The sequence below is a fragment of the Pongo abelii genome, chromosome 7, assembly GCF_028885655.2.
Source record: "Pongo abelii isolate AG06213 chromosome 7, NHGRI_mPonAbe1-v2.0_pri, whole genome shotgun sequence".
NCBI classification, from domain to species: Eukaryota; Metazoa; Chordata; class Mammalia; order Primates; family Hominidae; genus Pongo; species Pongo abelii.
In genome coordinates, this window is record NC_071992.2 from 109,086,582 (window position 1) to 109,107,465 (window position 20,884).

The window sequence follows — 20,884 nt, forward strand, 5'->3', positions numbered from 1 at the left end:
TTGGAATAGTTTCAGAAGGAATGGTACTAGCTCCTCTTTGTACCTCTGGTAGAATTTGGTTGTGAATCCATCTGGCCCTGGACTTTTTTTGATTGGTAGGCTATTAATTATTGCCTTAATTTCAGAGCCTGTTACTGGTCTAGTCAGGGATTCCATTTCTTCCTGGTTTAGTCTTGGGAGGGTGTATGTGTCCAGGAATTTATCCATTTCTTCTAGATTTTCTAGTTTATTTGTGTAGAGGTGTGTATAGTATTCTCTGATGGTAGCTTGTATTTCTGTGGGATCGGTGGTGATATCCCCTGTATCATTTTTTATTGCATCTATTTGATTCTTCTCTCTTTTCTTCTTTATTAGTCTTGCTAGCAGTCTATTAATTTTGTTGATATTTTCAAAAACCCAGCTCCTGGATTCATTGATTTTTTGAAGGGTTTTTTGTGTCTCTATCTCCTTCAGTTCTGCTCTGATCTTAGTTATTTCTTGCCTTCTGCTCGTTTTTGAATGCGTTTGCTCTTTCTTCTCTAGTTCTTTTAATTGTGATGTTAGGGTGTCAATTTTAGGTCTTTCCTGCTTTCTCTTGTGGGCATTTAGTGCTATAAATTTCCCTCTACACACTGCTTTGAATGTGTCCCAGAGATTCTGGTACATTGTGTCTTTGTTCTCATTGGTTTCAAAGAACATCTTTATTTCTGCCTTCATTTTGTTATTTACCCAGTAGTCATTCAGGAGCAGGTTGTTCAGTTTCCATGTAGTTGTGCGGTTTTCAGTGAATTTCTTAATCCTGAGTTGTAATTTGATTGCACTGTGTTCTGAGAGACAGTTTGTTGTGATTTCTGTTCTTTTACATTTGTTGAGGAGTGCTTTACTTCCAAATATATGGTCAATTCGGAATATGTGCAATGTGGTGCTGAGAAGAAGATATATTCTGTTGATTTGGGGTGGAGAGTTCTGTAGATGTCTATTAGGTCCACTTGGTGCAGAGCTGAGTTCATGTCCTGAATATCCTTATTAACATTCTGTCTTGTTGATCTGCCTAATATTGACAGTGGGATGTGAAAGTCTCCCATGATAATTGAGTGGGAGTCTAAGACTCTTCGTAGGTTTCTAAGGACTTGCTTTATGAATCTGGGTGCTCCTGTATTGGGTGCGTACATATTTAGGACAGTTAGCTTTTCTTGTTGAATTGATTCTTTTACCATTATGTAATGGCCTTCTTTGTCTCTTTTGATCTTTGTTGGTGTAAAGTCTGTTTTATCAGAGACTAGGATTGCAACCCCTGCTTTTTTTTTGCTTTCCATTTGGTTAGTAGATCTTTCTCCATCCCTTTATTTTGAGCCTATGTGTGTCTTTGCACATGAGATGGGTCTCCTGAATATAGCACACCGATGAGTCTTGACTTTTTATCCAATTTGCCAGGCTGTGTCTTTTAATTGGGGCATTTAGCCCATTGACATTTAAGGTTAATATTGTTATGTATGAATTTGATCCTGTCATTATGATGTTAGCTGGTTATTTTGCTCATTAATTGATGCAGTTTCTTCATAGCCTCGATGGTCTTTACAATTTGGCATGTTTTTGCAGTGGCTGGTACTGGTTGTTCCTTTCCATGTTTAGTGCTTCCTTCAGGAGCTCTTGTAAGGCAGGCCTGGTGGTGACAAAATCTCTCAGCATTTGCTTGTCTGTAAAGTATTTCATTTCTCCTTCATTTTGAAGCTTAGTTTGGCTGGATATGAAATTCTGGGTTGAAAATTCTTTTCTTTAAGAATGTTGAATATTGGCCCCCACTCTCTTCTGGTTTGCAGTTTCTTTCTAGAGATCCGCTGTTATTCTGATGGGCTTCCCTTTGTAGGTAACCGACCTTTCTCTCTGGCTGCCCTTAACATTTTTTTCTTCGTTTCAACCTTGGTGAATCTGACAATTATGTGTCTTGGGGTTGCTCTTCTCAAGGAGTATCTTTGTGGTGTTCTCTGTATTTCCTGAATTTGAATATTGGTCTGCCTTGCTGGGTTGGGGAAGTTCTCCTGGATAATATCCTGAAGAGTGTTTTACAACTTGGTTTCATTCTCCCCATCACTTTCAAGTACACCAATCAAACGTAGATTTGGTCTTTTCACATAGTCCCGTATTTCTTGGAGGCTTTGTTCATTTCTTTTTACTTGTTTTTTTCTAAACTTCTCTTCTCACTTTATTTCATTAATTTGATCTTCAATCACTGATACCCTTTCTTCCACTTGATTGAATCAGCTATTGAAGCTTGTGCATGCATCACGTAGTTCTCGTGCCATGGTTTTCAACTCCATCAGATCATTTAAGGTCTTCTCTACACTGTTTATTCTAGTTAGCCATTCTTCTAATCTTTTTTCAAGGTTTTTAGCTTCCTTGCAATGGTTTCCAACATCCTGCTTTACCTTGAAGAAGTTTGTTATTACTGACCTTCTGAAGCTTACTTCTGTCAACTCATCAAAGTCATTCTCCATTCAGCTTTGTTCTGTTGCTGGCGAGGAGCTGCGATCCTTTGGAGGAGAAGAGGTGCTCAGTTTTTAGAATTTTCAGCTTTTCTGCTGTGGTTTCTCCCCATCTTTGTGGTTTTATCTACCTTTGGTCTTTGATGTTGGTGACCTACAGATGGGGTTTTCACGTGGATGTCCTTTTTGTTGATGTTGATGCTATTCCTTTCTGTTTGTTAGTTTTCCATTTAACAGTCAGGTCCCTCAGCTTCAGGTCTGTTGGAGTTTGCTGGAGGTCCACTCCAGACCCTGTTTGCCTGGGTATCACCAGCGGAGGCTGCAGAACAGCAAATATTGCAGAACAGCAAATATTGCTGCCTGATCCTTCCTCTGGAAGCTTTGTCCCAGAGGGGCACCTGCCTGTATGAGGTGTCAGTCAGCCCATACTGGGAGGTGTCTCCCAGTTAGGCTACATGGAGGTCAGGGACCCACTTGAGGAGGCAGTTTGTCCATTCTCAGAGCTCAAACACCTTGCTTGGAGAACTACGGCTCTCTTCGGAGCTGTCAGACAGGGTTGTTTAAGTCTACAGAAGTTTCTACTGCCTTTTATTCAGCTATGCCCTGCCCCCAGAGGTGGAGTCTATAGAGGCAGCAAGCCTTGCAGCACTGCAGTGGGCTCCACCCAGTTCGAGCTTCCTGGCTGCTTTGTTTACCTACTCAAGCCTCAGCAATGGCAGACGCCCCTCCCCCTGCCAGGCTGCTGCCTCGCAGGTCGATCTGAGGCTGCTGCGCTAGCAGTGAGCAAGGTTCTGTGGGCATGGGACCTGCCGAGCCACCCAAGGGATATAATCTCCTGGTGTGCCATTTGCTAAGACTGTTGGAAAAGCATAGTATTTGAGCAGAAATGTCCCGTTTTTCCAGGTACAGTCAGTCACAGCTTCCCTTGGCTAGGAAAGGTAAATCCCCCAACCCCTTGAGCTTCCCAGGTAAGGCGATGCCCTGACCTGCTTCAGCTCACCCTCCATGGGCTGTACCCACTGTCCAACCAGTCCCAGTGAGATGAATCAGGTACCTCAGTTGGAAATGCATAAATCACCCATCTTCTGTGTCAATGGAGCTGCAGACCAGAGCTGTTCCTATTCGGCCATCTTGGAAAGGGCAATCGGTCTTGATCTCTTGACTTGGTGATCGGCCCACCTCAGCCTCCCAAAGTGCTGGGATTACAGGCATGAGCCACCACATCTGGGCCTACAACCTATTTAAATACTATTCATGTCCTCCCTTCTTTTTGAAATTCACCAGCCCCATGAGCCTTGAGGTCCTTTGGAGATGATGGGGTTAATTCCACAGCAAACTTTGAAAGCTGTAATGTGTTACCCTACTTGAAAACATACTTCTGAAATAAGTATAAGTGTTTAGGGCAAGAGGTGCTCTTGGCCACTAATTTTCTATCATTTTTGAAGTGGACACTCTTTATAAATCAATTCTTACACAGAGCCACAACATACAAAACAGGGAAAAGGCCAGCAGCTCTCATCAAAGTGTTATTTACCTAGATGCTCCCTAACCCTCCTGCCCCTTCCCTTTGATGGCCCTTTCAAGACCTAGAATTCTCCCAGACACAGTTTAAAAACCTTGCTCTGATCCTACCAGATCAGAAGGATTTGGCCAAACCTCTGGTTTTGAGCTTCAATCTGAAATTTCTTCATGTGATACCTAACTTGTCAGACATCTGTGCCACACTGAGTAAGTCCCAAATGTGTGACCTCCAAAGCTCTAGTAATTTTTCAAGTCAAATCCAATTTAATATGTGTAGTGGGTGTAGTAGCATTTCCCCAAAATTCATATCCACCTGGAACCTCAAAATTTGACCTTATTTGGAATAAGAATCATTGCAGATATGATTAAGATAACTCAACATTCGATCATATTAGATTAAGGTGGGCCCTAAATCTAATGACAGCCTCCTTGTAAGGCACAGAAAAAGAGAAGACACAAGGACATAGAGAAGAAAGCATTGTAAAAATGAAGGCAGAAATTGCAGTGATTGACCTACAAGCGAAGGAGCTCCAGAGATTGCCAACAAATATCAGAAGCTCAGAAAGAAGCATGAGGAGCTTTCTCCCTCAGAGCCTCCAGGAATAATCAACCTACCAACACCTTGATTTTGGACTTCTGGCTTCCAGAGCTGTAAGACAATATATTTCTTTGTTTTTGACTGCCAAACCTGTGATCCTCTGTTACAGCAGCTCTCAGAAAGTAATACATTCTGCCTTTCACTTAGTAGGCCCTCCAACATTTGCAGAAGAAATATTTGTTGCATAAAAAGAATAAATGAGTTCAATTCGATATAGTGGTTGACTAAGAAAAATATTTATTAATTAGTGTTTGAGGAGGAGACGGGATGCATGTGGCTGGGGCTGGAGGAAATACATGTTCTTCTTCAACTCTCTTAGAACTCAAGACTAAGGCAGGGCCTCTGCAGGGCCAAGCATGTGAGTGGTTCAGGAAGAAGAAACTATGACTAACACTGTTGGCTATCAGAGGAAAAATAGATCACTTGTTGAGGCTTCCTCAAAGATGTCCTGAGATAATATTACAAAAGTTACTTATTTTGAGCTGAGCACTTAAAAAGGTACAAATCAGCCTTATTTATGGGGTCTCTATTCTATTCCATTGGTCTATATTCCTGTTTTTGTACCAGTACCATGAAGTTTTGGTTACTGCAGTCCTATAGTATAGTTTGAAGTCAGATAACATGATGCTTCCTATGACCATCTGATCTTTGACAAACCTAACAAAAACAAGCAATGGAGAAAAGACTCCCTATTCAATAAATTGTGCTGGGATAACCGACTAGCCACATGGAGAAGACTGAAGCTGGACCCCTTCCTTACACCACATATTAATACAAAAATCAACTCAAGATGGATTAAAGACTTACATGTAAAACCCAAAACTATAAAAACCCTGGAAAACAACCTAAACAATACCATCCTGAACATAGGAACGGAAAAAGATGTCATGGCAAAGACACCAAAACCAATAGCAACAAAAGCAAAATTTTACAAATGGTATCTCATCAAATTAGCTTCTGCATAGCAAAATAAACTATTAACAGAGTAAACAGACAAGCTACAGAATGAGAGAAAATATTTGCAAACTATGTGTCTGACAAAGGTCTAATATCCAGCATCTATAAGGGAATTAAACACATGTATAAGAGGAAAAACAGCACCATTAAAAAGTGGACAAAGGACATAAACAGACACTTTTCAAGACAAGCCGTATGTGTGGCCAACAGGCATATAAAAAAAAGCTCAATATCACTGATCATTAGAGAAATGCAAATCAAAACCACAATGAGATATCACCTCACACCAGTCAGAATGGCTATTATTTAAAAAGTCAAAAAATAACAGATGCTAGTGAGGTTGAGGAGAAAAGGGAACATTTATACACTGTGCACAGGAGTGTAAATTACTTCAACCATTATGGAAAGCAGTATGGCAATTCCTCAAAGAGCTAGAAGCAGAACTAACATTCAACCCAGCAATCCTGTTACTGGATATATACCCATAGGAATATATATATATTATTCTACCATAAAGACGTATGCATGTGAATGTTCACTGCAACACTGTTCATAAGGGCAAAGACATGGAATCAACCTAAATGCCCATCAGTTACACATTGAATAAAGAAAATGTGGTACATACACACCATGGAATACTATGCAGCCATAAAAAACAATGAGATCATGTCTTTCGCAAGAGTGTGGATGAAGCTGGAGTCTATTATCCTTAACAAACTAACGCAGGAACAGAAAACCAAATATCACATGTTCTCACTTGTAAGTGGGAACTAAATGATGAGAACTCATGAACACAAAGAAGGAAACAACTGACACTGAGGTCTTCTTGAGGGTGTTGGGTGGCAAGAAGGAGAGGAGCAGAAAAAGTAACTATTGGGGGCCAGCGCTGTGGCTCACGCCTGTAATCCCAGCACTTTGGGAGGCCGAGGCAGGTGGATCATGAGGTCAGGAGATCGAGACAAGACTGGCCAACATGGTGAAACCCCATCTCTACTAAAAATACAAAACTTAGCTGGACACATGCCTGTAATCCCAGCTACTCGGGAGGCTGAAGCACAAGAATCGCTTGAACCCGAGAGGTGGAGGTTGCGGTGAGCCAAGATCACGCCACTACACTCCAGCCTGACAGCAGAGTGAGACTCTGTCTCAAATAATAATAATAGTAATAACAACTATTGGGTACTAGGCTTAACCTGGGTGATAAAATTATCTGTACAACAAACCCCCATGACAGGAGTTTACCTATATAACAAATCTTCGCATGTATCCCCAAACCTAAAATAAGTTTTAAAAAAAAGTACAAATCATATACATAACAGATGGGAATTGGTAGACTCATATAGTTCATGCGAAGATTATTTTGATGATATTTTGATAGATTCCAATAATAACTATGAAGTTGTTATAGCTTCTTAGATTTTGCAATGTACTGTTACCTTGGCTTTTGTGTTTTCAATCCATGAGCATCAAGTTTTACTGGCCATGTTTCGGAGGCACATTTGTTGTCCGTTTTGTGTCTTCACACCCGTCACCTAACTACGGTTTACTTCTTATGCTATGTACCCAGTGACTAAATTTCTACTCACTTAGTGTCCCTGAAGAGTTTTTGAAATGTAATGAATTAATCACTTTCCCTGTAATTTATGCATACATTTATATACTGAACTGTAGTTTAATCAAACTCCTTTGCCTTGTGTAGTATAGCAATAATATCTAATGAAAACATATGAAGTATGTGTTTCATAATTACCCCAGACAGCTCATTTTGGTGTGCTTTCGTACTTAATCCCAAAATTCCTATCTTCCTGCACTGTAAACACTTTCCTTCCCTTCTCATCAATCTCAGTTATATAAATGAAACAGGGGTGGTTGCACAATTACTGAGTGTTCTTTTCTGGGTGTTATAAAGACCCAATTCTCAGAGAAACACCTGACCAGGGCACCCACTAAAAGTGATCCTTCTGTTGGACTGAAAGGTTGAAGCAGGTCCAAATTAGGGAGAACTTCACAAACTCCATTGGAGGAGTGCTGCAAGGGCCAGTGAATGCCAAGGGCATGGTGGAAACATGGTTCATGCGGACCCGCCCTGCTGCTGGGAGTGAACCTCACTCAGTACGCAGTACTCTACTTTCTTCCGGGCACATTAAGAGAAAAGCCATCCCAGTAAAATTACTCTCTGTACCTTTCTTTAAATTTCCACAGCTAGTTTAAATGTCTTTTCCCTTTTTTTTTTTTCAGGATAATATCTTTTCTGTCTTTTCCTTCTAGGAGGAAAACAATATTACACATTCCCCACCTTCAAGATTCCAGAAACTATTGAAAGAAGATGCAAATCATCTTGAAAATAGAGAGTCATGGAAAAACATACTGCTTGTTGAAGGCAGATATTCTTATACTTACTGACTGATTTCAGGTAAGTTAAACGATCTCTAAAGCTTCAGTTTCCTCATCTGCAAAAGAAGACAATGTCAACTATCACTGTAGGTTGCCATGAGAATAAAATAATAAGTAATGCCTAGCACAATGCTAGGCACTACAAAAGACTACATGCTTTTTTCTTCTTCCTTTCCATTTTCTGCCTACCAAATGAGATGTTCACTTGTTTGATAGCATTTATGGAACACATTATATAACAGGCACTGTGTTAGAACCTGGAGACAGGGCATGACCATTGGCCAAATGAGTGTGACTGTCTAACAGAGAGGATAGACATTAACCAATTAATGACATACAAATTATATGTGCCAATTCTGTGTATTCTAAAGGAAAAGCCCAGGATATGCTGGGATAATTTGAACAGAGAAGAGTACCTGAGGTCATTAGTGAAAACAAGATTGAATTAGGTGAAGAGAGAAAAGGGAGGGGAAGAAGCTTCCATGTAGGAAGAATCTGAAAACCTAAAAAGTATCTCCTAAACTCATTAGGGTAAGAATTTTTCAGATTTATCATGAAGACCTCCAGGGAATGATTTTGCACTTTCCTTTAGCAACCTCTTCTAGTGTGTGTGTTTTTGTTGTTGTTGTGGGGGAGGTGGATTATAATATATAGTGCAGAAAATGCTATGTAACTGTTTGTAGAATATATCCTATGGTAATATGTGGCAATATAATGGATTATTAATTTATCTTTTATTCTTATCGCATTTTTTCCCTTTTCTAAATGAAACAGCCTGGTCCTTATGATCCCTTACTGTGCTGAAACTCTTTGTTTCAAAATGCAATAAAAACTTACTGGGATATAAAGGGTAGAAGACTGATAAATTTGAAGCAACTGTGGTTGTGGAAAGGAGGTTTAATTAAAGGTAGAAGGACTATCAAGAGGAGGAGAAGAAAAATAAGGAGGAAAAATCTTTTGATAATGTCTAAAATTGCATTATCAGTTTTATTAGGCAATGAATTTTAAATAACTTAATAAATAAATTACATTTAGTTTGGTTTTTTAAAAAAAGGAATGTTATGCTTCTTATGCTTTCACATATGTAGACTAAAACTCACAGTCTATACAATAAGAAAATCATTGCTTAAGTGAAGTTCTTTGGTTTCTCCAACATGTAGAGCTTTCTCTATAATGTGCAAAGCAAACCCTGTATTGTGCTAAAGTCAGCACTACTGCAGGGCCCTGTTAATATATCCCTAGAGCTATGATTTGTACAATAGGCCCTGCCAGGCCTACTGTCCTCTACTTCCTTCTGGCCAGTTGACACCCACAGACTGGTGTCACTGCAGGGCATGTAGTGTGACTAGCCATTATTAAATAACTGGTGGATAACTTGGTAAAATGTAACTCTCATACAGCCCTTGTGCCTAAATTTCTTTTTGAAATACAAAAACCAGTCCAATTTACCATGCATATGTAAAATTCACCTAATGTAAAAATTCACTTTACTTATGGAAAATTCATTTTACAGGAATTTTTAAATGCTATTGAATTAATGGTTACTCTATCATTATTAATAATGTGAGTGACAAATTATCGATCTACACTAGGCTAAGGTTCTGAATGTCATTCGAGGACTGAGAATGACATTTTAAGAATTGCCTAACCCTTCCAATGTTTATCTCTGAGGTGACTATGTACAGTTTTCAGTCTCCCAACATGCATTCACTTTTTTCCTTGGGTTTTTCGTAATTCAGCCATCAGCATGGCACCCATATAGCCTATGTACTGACTTCACCCCACCTCTGTGTGTGGTTCACATGTTCAGCCAGTCAACACTCAGGTCCCATCCTCCTAACCGCATGATTGGTTCAGAGAATGTGACCAGTTATGCCAATCAAACACTCAGACAGGGGCTTACTAGAAAAAAAAGTTTATTTGATCCTCCAGAGAACTGCTACAAAACATACTGTTACTTCCTGCTAAATATGAATTAGGAGCAAATAATTCCCACTAGCTATGGGAAGCCATCTTATGGCACCAGGAAAGAAAGACATAAGGGAAAAAATGGTTATTTGAGTGACATTGTTAATCCATGTAGTGATCTTTACCTGACCACTACTTCAGGACCATTAGTTATGTAATACACTCCCTCCTTACCTTTTTTAAAACTGTCAGTGGGACTCATGTTTTCAGTTACATGGAATTAAAGGATTTTTGAAACAAGATCCTTGTTTTCTCTCCACCATCACTTTATTCTGAGGTTGGTGTTGAAGGAGAGCGGAAAACGTGCTCAATTTCTTTTTTTTTTTTTTTCTTTTTCTTTTTTTCTTCGTTTTTTTCTTTTTTTTTTTTTTTTTTTTTTTTTTGAGACAGAGTCTCGCTCTGTCGCCCAGGCTGGAGTGCAGTGGCACTGTCTCAGCTCACTGCAAACTCCTCCTCCCAGGTTCATGCCATTCTCCTGCCTCAGCCTCCCGAGTAGCTGGGACTACAGGCGCCCACCATCTCGCCTGGCTAATTTTTTGTATTTTTAGTAGAGACGGGGTTTCACCATGTTAGCCAGGATGGTCTCGATCTCCTGAACTCATGATCCGCCCACCTCGGCCTCCCAAAATGCTAGGATTACAGGCGTGAGCCACCAAGCCCGGCCAAAAACGTGCTCAATTTCTATCTTCCCTGTGACAGTAAACAAACGAGTGAATTACAAAGGTGAATTGCAGTTTTATTAGGCAATGGATTTTAAATAACTTAATAGCCTTTAAAAGGAAAAATTAGCAGAAATATATAATTATTATATGTGAGCAAAAATATACAATTTTATACAAACACACACACGATGTTTCATGACTTTACTCCCTTCTGCTTTTCCTCATGCAAAGGCGCTCCTGGATTTCTGGGAAGGTGGTGCCAATGTCAGTCTCCTTGATGGAGTATATTATTCTGATTCAGAGTACAGCTGAAAACTTGAAGGCCTATCAGAACATCTCAGCACTCAGACCATGGATTTACTAATTCCCCCTTCATAAATGGGAAAATCAATAGAAAAGAAGAGCAGAGAACAAAAAAGAAAAAAAAATGAGCACGTAACTACATTTAAAAAAAAGAAGGCAAAAATCAAGGGCCAGAGAAAATGATTTTTAATTGTCATTCTTTTTATTCTTTTGTCGTTTTACAGTCTCAATCGTTATAGACTAATGAGAAAAAATGAAAATGAGTTTCATTAGACAGACCACTTTTGTTGGACTCAGTCTTGAGTTGATCAAATGAGGCAGCTGAACTGAGACTGAATCTTCCCTGTGATTAGCTCAACTCTTGAAGTAGCCAGGCACCTGTGAGGATACAGGGAAGGAGAGAAGATAATAATTGGTCTCTCATCTTTTATAATTATGTGTATTTCAAGTGGATGTGAACTGTGGGGTTTGAGAGGGCTACATAAAAGGGGAAAATTCTGACGTGAACACTTGAGTCATTAACTCTAGCATTCAAAAGGAAAGGAAGATAAAAATTTAAACAATAGGAGACTTGAGCAATAGAGGCCTTAAAATAATAATGTTTACTGAAAATTAGGACAATTGTTCATTAATTTCATATCTTATGGCATCTTCATCATACCAAATAGTTACCATAGCTATTGACTGGACAGAGAATGAACTGTTTTATCCTCCTTTTTATACAAAATTTCTAACATCTCAAAAAAAAAGATAACAATTTCTTCATTTTTATATTTCATTTTTGAAGTAAAAATGAACAATATATGAGAAGATTTCAATGGGCTATTTATGTGTGTGTGGATCATGAGAGAAATTTAACAAAATGTAAAGTATTACAGAAAACTTTTTCTTTATAAATATAAAACATTTCCAAAGAGTCTGTGCCTGTGATGTTCATTCTCATCTCTTATTTTTAGGTTCCTAAACAGAACATAAATAAATTTTATGCTTGATATTTTGTCTGTAATTAAAATATACTTCCAGCAAATTCATGGGTGGGTGAGAGGTGGGGTTTAATTAGGGATTTGGCATGCAGACAGCTCTTCTATTCTTTATTAAGTGGAAAAAATGACTGTTCTCCCAATAAATTACTTTTTCCCAAGATACTAGAATTAATTATTGTAATCCAACATAACTTGTAATAATTTATATTTGAAAACATACCTTAATAAAGCAAGATTTAAGAAAAAAAAGCAAACAAAAAGGTATAATTCTACTAGACTGTAATCTCCATTAGGACAAGTGATTTGGTTCACTGATGTATTCTGATCACCTAGAACATAGTCTGGCACATGTTATTGATACTTAATACTTCATCTATTTGTTGAAAAAAATGTACATATATATTTTCACAACATACCATTCTTACTCAACTTGAACTCTACTCACACATAGTCTTTATCTACCTGTGGCTTTCTATCAGGTTTGTGTAGGATAGTTACATAATGTCATCATGGGGATCACCATGTCTAGACAGCCCCTTGGAGGAGTAAATACTGCTAGAGCTAGAGCAACATTGGCATAAAAACAAAAACAAACAAAACAAAAAAACACTTGGTCTTTCTTCTCTTACAGATTGCTACTTCAGAGAGAAAGAGCTCCCACTGCCTGCTTACAGCCAACCAGTTAGAGGAAAGGCCCTAATTATCCTTCCAAGTTCTGGCACTCAGACTCTATCTATTTCTTCTTTTGACTCTAGACCAAACAAAATGTGAGAAGGAAAAAAAAAAAAAAAAAGTCAAGAAAAAATGCAACAGGGCAATAATGCTTGTCTGTGTAGCACACAATCAGAAAATTACTTCCTCTCTACAAAATACTGATATTAACTTTCTTCCAGTGATCAGAAGTTTAAGATTTCATACAATGCTTAAATTAATGAATAAAACTCAATTAGCATACTATGTTTCCTTATTACAACAGAAAGTCTTTCGAAGGAGATATATCCATCTTCAGTTGCAAAATGATGTTACTTCTATTACCAGGGATGAATTTTAAGCATATTGAGATGCATATAAAACATTTACTCTGTATTCTTTATGTTTCCCATCAGGGACTACTTTTCTACTCTGAAATGAGAATTTTTGTCTTTTCTCTCTTTTTGGCATTCCTTATTCCTCCTCCCATTATCCCCATTCCTCCCCACACAACTCCGTGAACTTATCTTTTGTTTATCTTTTGTTTTTCTCTATACACTAATATGCACAAGTTCCCACCTCCCTCCCCACAATGACCTCACTTTTTTTTTAAGCATTCACTACCTCCCTTTTGAAGAATAAAGAAGTTGGAGAAGATGGTATGTAAGTTTCTGTTTTTCCACTTCTCCTAAGTGGTAGCTTCACTAAAGATACCTCCATGGGTAGGGCAGATCTATATTACTAGAGAAGAAAAATGTAAACTTCACATACTTACATTTATGGAAAAATACAAACATTTCTATCTTTTCTATTGAACTAGTCACCAAAAATGCCTCAAATCCCAAATTCAGAGCTCACAGCATAGTCTTCTTAGACCTTATTAGATTTTATGAAAGTGACTACCAATTAGCAAGTGAAAGGGTATGTAACTTGTATAGTAAACCCATTCAAATTTCTTAGAGTACACAATCATGTAAAATTGCACACCAACCACTGAGCCTTCAACAAGAAAATGTTTACTGAATGGATAAATCAATGAAGTGAGGATGAGGCGAATCATCTTAGCTGAGGTATGGAAAGTGAACTGGAGACTAGACAAGCTGGAAGTTACAAGACCAGTTAGGAGATTTTTTAATAACATTTAGGAGGCAAGTAGTGATCTTTTAAAAGGCAGCAGAAATGGAGAAAAGGGGCTAGGTATATTCCAAAAATAGGGACAGGTAAAATCTCCAGTATTTGTTGCCAGAATGAATTTTGGGCAAGCATCCAGAGGATGATAAAGACAGGACTCACAGTACCCCCTGGTATTCGCCTGAAAAATGAAGATTTCAAAAAATTATGTGAATATCATTAGAACAAACATGGACATTTATAAGTTTACAAGCCTTAGAGTGCCTAAGTATGGACTCACTAAATCATCTACTCCCCTAAACATCCTTCTACATGCTGACAAGGATCAACTTTCCTGTGTGGACAAAAAGAGTCAAATTCTGAAATATAATTGAAGAGATATATTCTGAGGCATATATGAGTGACCATGGCCCATGACACAGCCCCAGGAGATCCTGAGAACATGTGCCCGAGGTGGTGGGGCTACAGCTTGGTTTTATAGGAGGGGTGGGAGGGGCTTCCATGTCATAGGTGGATTCAAAGATTTCAAAGATTTTTCTGATTGGCCAGTGGTTGAAAGAGTTTATCTAAGGAAGGAAGTGTGTGGGTTAAGATAAGATCTTGTGGAGACCAAGGTTCTTATTATGCAGATAAAGCCTCCAGGTAACAGGCTTCAGAGAGAATAGATTGTAAATATTTCTTATCATACTTACAAAAGGTGCCTGATTCTTAGGTGCCTGATTCTCTCCTGGATCAGGAAAAAGACATGGCAAGGGAAAGAGATTTTCCCCACAAGAGACAGCTTTGCAGGGCCATTTCAAAATATGTCAAATAAATGTATTTTGGGGGTAAAGTACTTTGATTTCTTTCAGGGCCTGCTAGCTGTCATTTTGGCATTTATTGGTTTGAAGAATCTGCTTTGTTAGTCTTAAGATCTCTCTATTTTAATGTTAATGCTGGTCAGTTGTGCCTGAATTCCAAAGGCACAAAGGTATAATGGGTCATGTTAGACCACCCATTCCCATTGTAGCCTGAACTAGTGTTTAGTTTATTTTGGAATGCCCTTGGCTGAGAAGAGGCATTCATTTAGTTGGTCCCTGGATCTAGAATTTTTATTTTTGGTTTATACCTGTGTCTTTCCACTTGTTGCTCCTATTTGATGGGCCATACTTCACTATGCTGCTTTTGCTCATTAAGTTCAAAGTACTCTTCATTTTAGCTGTTTTAATGTTATTGACTCCTTCTTCGATCATTTCTTCCTGTCAGATCTTCAGTATTTCCATCACATCATCTTTCTATCACATCCTAACTCTCCTGCTCCCTTCCGTTCAGTGATTGCCAGGACACACAACAGTATAATAAAATCAGAGGTCAAGAGAGTATGTTTAATTCATTTGTATTGGTTTTCATGGAGTCAGTTTATGCTCACATATTTTAAATTAAATATATACAATTTCCAAGCTTGCTTTTCATTTTCTTTTTCTTTTTCTTTTTCCTCCTTCACTATTACTGACCTAGATTCCATGCACCAGATGCGTTCACCTGGAACTCAGATTAAAAGGAAGAGTGTTCACTCTCTGCTCCTTTTGTGCCTCAGGTCACAATCTGGAGAATTCCTCTACAGAGAGAAAGGCTGGAAAACATATTTCTAATTCTTAGAAGGAGGTAATTAAATAATTTCCTTTTATGATACTGTCTTTGTTCTCTTCTTGAAAGGAAAGAGCATCCCCTTTATCACTTTAAACAGGGCAAACTAGTATTTCTAACCATCCTCCCAAAGTTAATTAACATATAAATACTTGTCAGTAAAAGGTAACACTTCAGCAATTAGCATATAAATGGGCCAGGGACAATATTCTGCCATAAAGGAGACAGCTTGGAAGATTTTGCCAAATGTATTTGGAAAGAAAAAATATAAAATAAAATACAGGCTTCATCATTTCCATGCAAACAGTTATGAACTAGAATGTCAGCTGAAGCCTGGGGTAAAAGGAGAACTACCCTGCTTAGATTGAATGAGGTGAAGTTTGCATACACAACATGGTTTTATGTACATGTTTACTCAAGTAGCGATGACAGAAAGTGACTAACTGTTTATGTCCAGAAAAACACATCATGTTTGTTTGATTTTAATGAATACCATCAGCGAAGGAAGCAGAAAGCCATAGGTGCAAAAAGAAATGAAGGGCTAATTTTTCCATATTGGCTGTAATGATTAGTACACTCACAAAATTGCACATGCAGGGAATGCTTCTACTCAGCCCTGAATTTGTGTTTCAAATGAGGTAATTGTGCACCTAATGATCTGTTTGCACAAGCAATTACCTGATTGGCATATGCCAGGTGAGCTTGTGAGAGATAATAGGACAAATGTACTTTTTTTTGGCTTTGCATCCATGGTATCCTAGTTTGAAAAACAAAATAATTATAGTCATATTACATTTGTGACATTTTTATTGGAATCATGGGTCCATGTGTGAATGGGATGCTCATGCTAATGAATGAAAGATCATTAGCCCAAGATGAAAATAAACTCTGACCACACTACCAAAGATACTTGTTATTTTATATTTATTGCTAAAACTACAACATAGATAAGTTTATGGGGGGTGTCTCAGAATTTCTAATCAGAAAACTTGGCTTAAAATCGCATGTAGCTACTATGTCAATTCCAGATAGCCAAGCTTAATTAAGCAAGTCACCTAAAAATGCCAAGCCATAGTTCTTCAAAATGGAGAGAATAATTTTGTTTATATGGATACTTGAGCTGGTTATTACTCATTGCATCCTGCATTAGAAGTGTCAGCATTAAGTAAGTCTTATTGATGCCTACGCCAGGTCCAGGTGAACCCTAGGGAACATCTGTTAGTGTTGGTCTGCTCAACATCTCGTCATCTCCTTCACTTGGCGGGGCTGAAAATCTGGACCCCACCCCTGTCACTACCAGGTGACAGGTGATCCAACTAGATTGAAGTCATCCTTGACAGACAGGGTCAGGCTCAATTACAGTTTTCCTACCTTTTTCCAGACTTAAAAAAGTCTCTTCAGGCTATGTCAGAGTCCACGGGTTGGGTCAAAACTGGATACCTCTTGTACATTTGAAAAGTAGGCATGTTTTCAGAGCACTTTAGCCTTGGCAGTGTGAATACTGTAGGACAGTGGAAAGGATCTGCACATAAGCCTCTACCTACCCAGAAGCTGGCCATTTTCTCCCTGCACCCTAGAAAGTCAAGTGGGCCAGCAGAACTTTCTATAATGATGGAAATATCCTATAATCTGTACTGTTCAATATGTTAGCCATTAGCCACATGTGGTTGTTGAACACTTGAAGTGTGGCTAATAGTAATGAGAACTCAGGAGCTGAATTTTTCATTTTATTCAATTTTAATGAATTTAATTTAACTTTAAAGAGCCACATGAAGCTAATGGCTACCATATTGAACAATGTAGCAAGGAAAAAACAAGGCAGTTTGTCAGGTAACAACTCCGTACTATCGACTGTGAATGTCAGCTACTGTCCACAGTTGTTTACTCCTACCCTTTAAAAACACGTAATGCCAATCCTCCCTTTCCATAGCATCTTTGACACTTTTTTAGCCATTTCTTTGCCTATTCCTGGTCATCATCGATAAGGTAAAAAAGCACAAGGATCTAAGACTGAAATAATTACTCTTACTAGAATCCATCCTAAAACCAAACCAAAACAAAACAAAGAAAGAAACAGAAAGGCAGAGCTTGTCTAAGGCTTTTGGTGCCTGCAACCTGATCGTTGATGACCATTAGATATGAGACTGTCATCTAATTGAGATGGAATGTTAATGAATCAGAGTTTGTGACCTAACTAGGTATCTAAAATCCTGTGTCCTAAAACTCATGCCTAATTTGACTGGGCTTTGAAAGCATGGATAAAATAATAATAATAAAACTAATATAGAAACAATAACAGTGAATAATAATTTATTATGTTTCAAGCACTGCTCTAAGATCATGGTTTATGTAATTTATTCTTCACGACAGCCTTAGGAGATGGTTGTTATTGTTTTTCTTATTTCACTGATTGAAGAACTGAGACTTCTAAAGGCCACCTTACTTGTCCAACACCATAGCAAGAACATGTGGCAGAGCTGAGGTTCAAAGCCAGACCAGTCTGGCACCAGAGCCTACTGCCATAACTACGGTGTGATGTGGTTTTGAACCACATCAAGGTTAAGGATATTCCTGCAAAATTATCAAAATGTTTTAGGTTTTATAGAAAAGCAAAAGTTTCCATGCTAGACGACTACTCTGCTGATGAACCAATATCAGTGAGTCTGAAACTAGGTAAACTGTTTTATGCACAATTTAAGAGACTATTGGGACAGAGGAGTATCTGGAATGGCCTCTCTCTAAGGCAACAAGGATCTCACTTCTTCCTAAAGAGCTGAAATGAACCACTGAGTCTAGTTTTGTGTGACGGTTTCTTCCCTGAAATGAACAGTTCAGGATCATCTCAAGGACAGGAACACATTTATGCTTTAGTCCATCTAGGGTGAGGACCCGAGACCTATCGTGCCCCGTGACGGCCTCTGCTGACTGGTTTTTTTCTTTGAGGCTTGCAATGCTGCCTACATTAGGCTAGGTTTTGGCAAGTGATTTATAGTACTGTTTGAGATTGCCATTCTTACTCAGGTGTAAATAAAGTGGTGAGATTGTCTCAGAATTGAAAAATGGCAATCTAGTCCAAAATATAAATAATTGGAATTCTGGCTTCCAAAACTAGGTATGTGAAACAGAGGTGGGAGGTGGAAAGTAGGATGTGGCATTTTTCTCTGATGATACTAAAACCTTCAGACACACACATACACACACACACACACACACACACAGCCCTATGTATAAGACCAGGACAACTAATATTCATTAAGCTATGCTGCACCTACCTCTCTGCCTATAAAACTTAAGATCAAGTAACCCTTGAATATAGTCTCCCTTGAATCTAGCCATGCTGTAGCTATTAACAAGAGATTTTAGAGCCACTTTCAAAAAAATGTAAAAGAACTTATCTGTAGATTTAGAAAAAAAAAAAAGTGTAAAATACAGCCACAAATAGGGCTATTGGAGACAACTAAAAATACTAATTTTCCTGGATAATTCTACATAGCAGGACATGATCATATCCAATTAAGTTGAGCTCTGTTCAATAATCGCTGTGTAATGGGATAGAATCACAGAGTAATAGGATTTGTTTAAGGCAAGGACAGAGGAGCTTAATACCTATTAGATACCTTAAATGCATTAAGAATGAAAAAGACCAATTGATACGAAACTGTTTACAGGAACCTAAAGAAAATGCAAATAGCTCTATGGTTTCTCTGAAGAGTCTTAGTTGACATTTACAAACTTTGTTGCTCAGTAATTTTCAGCGCTAACTTATCTGAAAATAGTTAGAATCAAAAAGAAGAAGAGCTCAATATAAAGACATAAACTTTTTCTTAAAAGATCACTGACCCTGGCAGATCAAAGTCTGGTCTGGAGTAGACAGGACAAGATCTTGGAAGGTCATGATGGCCCTGAACATATTGTTTGGCTTCTCAGATAGAGAACGTTCAAAAGGAACTGTGAATGCCTTGTCACGCTTGAACTAGATATTAGTTGGCTAAGCTGAGAATCAAATATGGGAAATTAGTTGCCATTAGAAGATCGCTTCAGGCAGTTCATTTCTCATCAGCCAAGCTGTGCAGGCCTCCTGCTGGGGACAGTGAACATTAGCTTACTAAATACTTCAGCTCATCAGACGCTGCTTTACTCATGGATGGGCCTGGATTTTGGTGACGGGGGAAGGGGAAGAGGAAAGAATGGATATAAAACATAACTACCGGCATCTATCTGGGCAGAGATTAATTCTCTATGCTATTAAAAATAAAATTGTTCATTGACATGTACAGATATTCACAATTTATTGTTAAAAGGAAAACAAACTGGTTCTAAAACCATTTTTATATGATGTTGTTTTCAGGGTGAGTGTGTGTATTTAACCTGGAAGAATGAACAGCAACATCTTTACAATGGTGAGTTTGGGGAGGTGTTTTTGGGTAGGTGTTTTTAGGATGACTTTTTATAATTTGTTTTATTCATACACATTTTAAATACATTTAAAATTATATTATTTTCAATAATTATAATTTTATAATAAACATCTGGTAGTAAATATAATAATAGACATTAAACAAAAGATTATGCCTATTTCGCTTTCTTCTCCTTGAAATGTTTTATCTCCTTTGGAGGAACACTCATCCTGCATGTCACAGGTGGTCAAGCCAGAGCAACTTCATCTCTTCGTCTTGAATAGGAGCTGGGTAAAAGGAGGATGGGACCTGCTGTGCTGCATGCCCAGGAGGTTGGGCGTTCGTAGTCACAGGAGGGGATAGGAGGTCACAAGATACAGATCACAAAAAATCTGCTGATAAAACAGGATGCAAGAAAGAAGCCAGCCAAACCCGTCAAATGCAAGATGGCAATGAAAGTGACCTCTGGTTGTCCTCACTGCCCATTATAATGCGTTAGCATGCTAAAAGACACTCCCACCAGTGCAAAGACAGGTTACAAATGCCATGACAATGTCCAGAAGTTACGCTATGTGGTCTAAAGGAAGAGAAACCTTCAGTTTCAGGAAATCCCCACCCTTTTCCCAGAAAACTCATGAATAATCCACCTCTTGGATTATTGGCAGAATATGGTCAAGAAATAACCATAAAACTAGCCAATCAGCAGCCCTCAGGGCTGCTCTGTCTATGGAGTAGCCATTTTTTATTTCCTTACTTTCTCTTTTTTTAAAAAAAAAAATACAGAGTCTTGCTCTGTTGCCCGGGCTGGAGTGTAGTGGCGTGATATTGGCTCGCTGCAACCTCTGCCTCCCAGGTTCTAGTGATTCTCCTGCTTCAACCTCCCGAGTAGCTGAAATTACAGGGGCCTGTCACTATGCCTGGCTAATTTTTGTATTTTTAGTAGACATAGGGTTTCACCATGTTGGCCAGGCTGGTCTTGAACTCCTAACCTCAAGTGATCTATCCACCTTGGCATCCTAAAGTGCTGAGAATACAGACGTGAGCCACTGCACCTGGCCATTATTCCTTTACTTTCTTAATAAACTTGCTTTCACTTTACTCTGTGGACTCACCCTGAATTCTTCCTTGCATGACATCTAAGAACCCTCTCTTGGGGTCTGGATTGGGACCCCTTTCTGGTAACATGAGGGCC